Genomic DNA, 5,473 nt, shown 5'->3' with positions numbered 1-5,473 from the left:
GTGGGGATAGGGGAAAAGGCGGGCGAAAAAAAAAAAAAGAGAAAAAAAAAGAACCGCAAATCCGTGGGTAAACGTAACTACCGGTTGATGCGCCGATCATTCCACCATGTTGCCTCTGAAAGGGAGGACGCCATCGACAGATGTTTCACCACCGAGGTAATTCGAGTGTTTGCCCGTCCTCTGTTCCCGAAAACGCGCAGCTTTCGCCATGATACGCCGGGCCTAGAGAGTTCCTCTGTCGGGAATTGTAGCGCCGAAACACCAGCTACAGATGTTGTCGAGATAAGATAAAGAATCATTCCTCAGAGCGATGCGTTACCGGGGTCCTAGGCTTTATCCTGTTTGTCGATCGGTCTCGGAACGGATTGGAAAAAATCGCGCCTCGGATCCCCCGATTTCTTATCTTTCTAAGAGATAAAGAGGTTGTCGCAAGACACGACGGATGAAGAAGTAAGACGCTAACCCGTAGATCGATCTTGGAATATTTCTTTCGACGTTAATTCGTGAGGTTACATTTGCGCTGTTTCAAGATGAGGTTTATCGTTACACTCCTTTAAACTGTTATAGATCTCGAAGATTGAGAATCGATATACAAAACTTTCGAAAATCTTTCCAATCTTGAAATTAATTGGATCGATACTAAATTATCGTGTAGTATTTTTGACTTACGTGAGCGAATCTTCCAAATATTTATTTATCATTATTTCAAAACGAGATTGGATATTGATTTAAACTGATACATTGTATTGATATATAAGTTATTTGGAAAAACTTTGAAAAATTTTTTCAAGTTGAAATTTTCGTACGACAAATTAATTGGATCGATATTGTTTTTGAATCAAGCGAATTCTCCAAATATTTGTTCACGACAGAGCGTAATAAAAACCGATCTATCAACGATAAATTGAATTGTTATCAATTTTTCCAATTTATACGCAATTCGACGAAAAATAATGTCCACATTTTTCCACGGTGTTGATCGATAACGTCTCCGGCCGAGTAGAACTCGTCAGGCAACCAACATCCATAGAAGCGTTTCAAATGCCACTTGAAATCTTGCGACACGTGTCCTTCCACGAACTGGAATGGAAGAGAAAAAAACACGGAGAGAAGTTCAGGTGAAGCACGCTGAATGCGATTCGAGAGATGATCGTAAACGGAATCGTGATGCAACGAGCACAGCCGCGCTTCCATTTTCGGCCGTCCTCTCGATCATCCGATCTTCCTCGATTCGATTCCAATTCTAAACCGTGAAAAGCGAAAAGTGACCTCCGAAAGTGGTTTGTTTCTTCGTGGCTTTCGTTAAAATCGCGACACGTTTCTCGATCCTGCTTTCATTCCGGCCACGGAAAAAAGCCTCATCGATCATCAAAACCCTCTCTTCTCCATTTATCTCTCCATCTATCCGGACAGAGAGAGAGAGAGACTTTTGCCACGAGGACAGAAATCAAATCGTTCGCAGCCGTGAAGGAGGAGGAAGTTTCGATTCACCGTGTTCGAAAGGAGGAAGAAAGAAAGGGCGAGGAGGGGAGAAAGAAGGGATCCACAGGCGCAATCAATTTACGAAACGCGAGCCTCCCATTGGATTTATCTAGATCCAATATCTCACCGTCCTAATCCGTCCGCCGTCGAGATCGACCCGGTGTGATCTCTCTCGTCGACTTTTCGGGGATCTTATCTTCCGGGCCGGAACGGACGATACAACACGCAGGGATGATTTCTCGGTTTTCACTAATGCCGAACGTATAACAAGAAAATTATCCACCCGAGAACCTTTCGATAATAGAGAGGGAGGGGAATGGAGCGAGGAGAAGGGAGAAAAAGAGAGAGTGACTGGTCGAAAGATTTTCGAAACGAAGAGAGGGAGAGGGGGAAAGTTTGGTTTTCTGCCGTGCTTCGCAACAATGTCCCGCTCAGGACCTGGTGTCCTCTTCCAGTATAATGGTCGCGAAAAATCATCCATTATCCCTGGGAAACGAGAGAAAGAGAGAGAGAGAGGGAGACGGAGGAGAGTTTGAAAAGGACAATGGATATACGCCCATATATCACTCCGAGAGATTTTTCCGAAAACTGCAGTTCAATGAGTCTCCCACTAAGAGGCATTCAAGGAAAGATGGAATTCTAGATTGCCTTTTATACCAGAAACTCTTCAAGGTGTGAACCGTGGCGACGAAAAAGCCTCTTCCTCCGCTTGCTCTCCCTGCTTGCCGAGACGGAAGTGTATCGGCAGTAGTAAATCTTACGGGGTTTGTGCACGAATCTCTTGAAATTTCGAGATTCGTTTGCGCTTTCTAAAAAAACGTGTTTGCTTTTTTCTTCGAGTAGCAAGGAAACGTAAGCAAGTTTCTTAAGATATTCATTTCTCGAACGAGAGAACATTCCTTAAGATCGATTCAATTTGCTCGGTTAAATATTAACAATGTCCGCTATTAATCTCTCGCATTTCGTGTTCAACAAGAAATTTTCCAAACGCAAATTCGATTCGAGTATTCGCAAGTTCGAGATTGGGATCGCAATTCTTCTGATCCACTCGACATCTCGAACTGTTCTCTTTGGAGACGATCCGGATTCGGGACGTGGGTGAAATTCACGTTGCATCCACGTTGCAGCCACGGATCGAAGACGCATACGCGTTCCAACGCTCGGCTACTCTCCCGCTCGCTTCGATCCCGGCCGTAGCCAAAACGATTATAATAACTATTTTATCCGGCGCGGATCTGGGCCATTGTGCCTCCCCATTCTGAAAGTCATAACACGGTGCCTACAGTGCCCTTCGGGAACTGCTCTTCGGGGCCATGCCTCCTCCCCGGCCACGGTACACCGTAACCATGCTGCACCATGAATCTCCACTTTATGTATACGCGTCTGCGTGTCCCCTGTGCACGCTTGCTCTTCCCTCTTGTCGCACGATCCACTTTCGCCAACGGGTCCGTTGCTTCACTTCTGCACGAGCAACAAGAGATCGAATATTTCTCCAATCGAGAAGCTTTTCTTTCATTGAACCAGCAATTTAAAGGATTTAGTAAGAATTTTAAAGTAATATCGATCTATAGAATCGTACAGTCTCGTAATTAAAAAAGTGCTACGTTTCCATTCGCATTGAACGCGATTAATAATTATTTCTCTCTCATTCTCGAGAACTTTATCCCTCTCAATCGTTGAAACCAATATACACGCGAAATTCTTCAAGTTCTTCTTATTCGAACTTCCCTCGAGGGAGAGAGGACGTATCTCCCCTTGCGCCAAGATTCCTTCCAGCGTCTCGTCTCGACTGGAAGGTGAAAGGAGAGAGATAGAGAGAGAGAGAGAGACACGTAGGATCCGTGCGCATCGAGGCACACACTGTTTCCCCATTGGACGAGGCACGCACACGCACGCGTGCACGGCCCCGCACACGACCAACCGGGGGCAATATTTCACGGCATATTGTTGCCATCTGCACACGCAACCCCGCGACAGAATGCACGACGTAGGAGAGACGCGAGCTTTTATTTATCTGCTATTTATTTGCCAACGCGCTCGCTACCGAACCGGCCCCGCCGGGCTCACGACCCTGCCGGGGACAGATTTGAAAAGTTATTAATCGTCCCGTTTTTGGAAGGAGCACGCCACAGGGACACATTCTCCTTTTATACGGTGAGGGATAACCGGCCTCTCCTCTTGCCACCTCGAGCCAAGCAAACCCCGTCTCGATTGGCCGTCGAGAGGGCTCCTCGAGGAGGTGCGAATCGAAGGGGTGGAGACACCGAGGAATCGAAGATAGGGAGAATCGGAAGCGTCATCGAATTGAATCGAGATGGAGATCGTTGAAAATTGTACACTGGTATATGGTGATCTGGTATACAAGTCGTTGACATCTCGAGAGAGACGTGAGAGCGCGGAAACGAACTCTGCTCGATTAAAAATTGATAACCTTTAGTTTGAACAAATTTCTTAAACAAGTTTTAAAATATCAATTTCAATGTCTCGACTCGAGACGACTCCATCGATCTTTTTTTTCCTCAGATAGTCTCGAAAAATACGAATTGCATGGACGATTCAACGAAAATTTCGCCGATTTCGGAATTTTGGATAATTTTTAAATAAAAAATGCGAATCGATACGAGTCGAAAAATCTCCAATTCCTCTAGACATCCAAAACGAGGAACGTTGATAGCAACGTCTGTTTCGACACAAAAAGAAATTATGAATTAGGTGGCTGACCTAATTTCCTCCTCGAGCTACTCGAAATCTAAGATCATCAAGATCACTCCGATAACTCTTTCTTTCGCGTGCGTACTGGCTTACCATCTAGAATCTTTCGTTACTGGAAAGGAAATATAAATAATACAAACTGGAGTTCCTCTCTGCTCTTCGATCAGATAAACGCGCAACCACGCGCGGAGGTAGGAGGAGGGATCGTAAATTTTCTCTAATAAAGTTTCTCGATACGGTTCGCGGTTACACGCGTGTATCGTGGGCAAATTGCGAACGTGAAACGTTGAAACGAGCGCGATGGTGGCGAGTGAAGGGGGGAGGAAGGGAGGTAGGGGAGAGGGCAGAGGCACGTGAAACGTCAGATAAGACGGCGACACCGGGCGCGCGATCGCGCGGACCGCTATCTTTCCAGCTTCATAAATATTTAAGACGCCTTCTTATGACGCCGCTGCCATAAGTACCCGCACCCCGACACACGTCCAACCGATTTAAATATAATCTGTGTCGCGGCGATACGTCACCGCAACATGGCAATGTTATCGCGCTTTTCACACGTGAGATGAATAACGACGTCGCCTCGATCCCCCGCGTACGCGAAAAACCATTCTCCACCATTCTTCCGCTTCGTCCGAGTACATATTACGACTTTCGTATCATGGACACATAATGGAAAAATTAATTTCCCTATCGCAGTTGCGTTAACGGTTTGTTTAAAAAAAAATGGAATGGAAATGAGGCAAGATAAAAAGGTGTTTTCGAATGCAGCTCGATCTTCTTTCTTATTGTGGATTCCTATTGTTATTTATTCTTCAACCGCGTAAATGGAATTCGTAAACGAAACTGGATCCTTATTCGGAATTTGTCTCGATCGCAACAAGTTGAAAATAAGGGAATTGTTGGAATATTTCTATCGTTTTCCGGGAAGAATCTTTGGAACATCATTTCCCTTCTTTTCCACGGGGAGAAAATATATATATATCGTGAATATCTCTTCAAACGTTCTCACCAAACGTTGGACCAAATCTCTAGGAATTCAACGTTCCCTCTTTTCTCTCCCCTTAAGCTTAAGAGGGAGGGCAAAGTTGGCCTCCACCATTTTCCCCATAAAAAAATCCGCCAAGTTTGCGCTTCCTGTTCTCGCGTCTCCACCACTTCTTCTCAGAAAGAGAGAGAAAGATAGTCGAGAGGAGGAAGGAGGCCGGAAAAAGGGAGTGTATACGGGTGGAGGACGGGGTGTGAGCCGACGGTAAAATATATTCCAGTCAACTTCCGGTGG

General features: G+C 45.4%; 1 protein-coding gene and 2 long non-coding RNA genes across 3 annotated transcripts in view; 1 reads left to right on the top strand and 2 right to left on the bottom strand.

Moving 5' to 3' along the window:
- Positions 1–5,473, bottom strand: part of LOC116185355 — a 25,801-nt gene that overhangs the window by 2,710 nt on the left and 17,618 nt on the right. The window lies entirely within an intron of this gene.
- The window catches only part of LOC116185356, an 18,068-nt gene that overhangs the window by 1,072 nt on the left and 11,523 nt on the right, over positions 1–5,473 (bottom strand). The gene's annotated exons all lie outside the window — the stretch shown is intronic.
- The window catches only part of LOC102671658 (pair-rule protein odd-paired-like), a 31,961-nt gene that overhangs the window by 23,426 nt on the left and 3,062 nt on the right, over positions 1–5,473 (top strand). The window lies entirely within an intron of this gene.

The sequence above is a fragment of the Apis dorsata genome, unplaced genomic scaffold, assembly GCF_000469605.1.
Source record: "Apis dorsata unplaced genomic scaffold, Apis dorsata 1.3 scaffold_163, whole genome shotgun sequence".
Lineage (NCBI taxonomy): Eukaryota > Metazoa > Arthropoda > Insecta > Hymenoptera > Apidae > Apis > Apis dorsata.
Note: the sequence above shows the minus strand (reverse complement) of the source record. Positions and strands in the feature narration are given on the sequence as shown.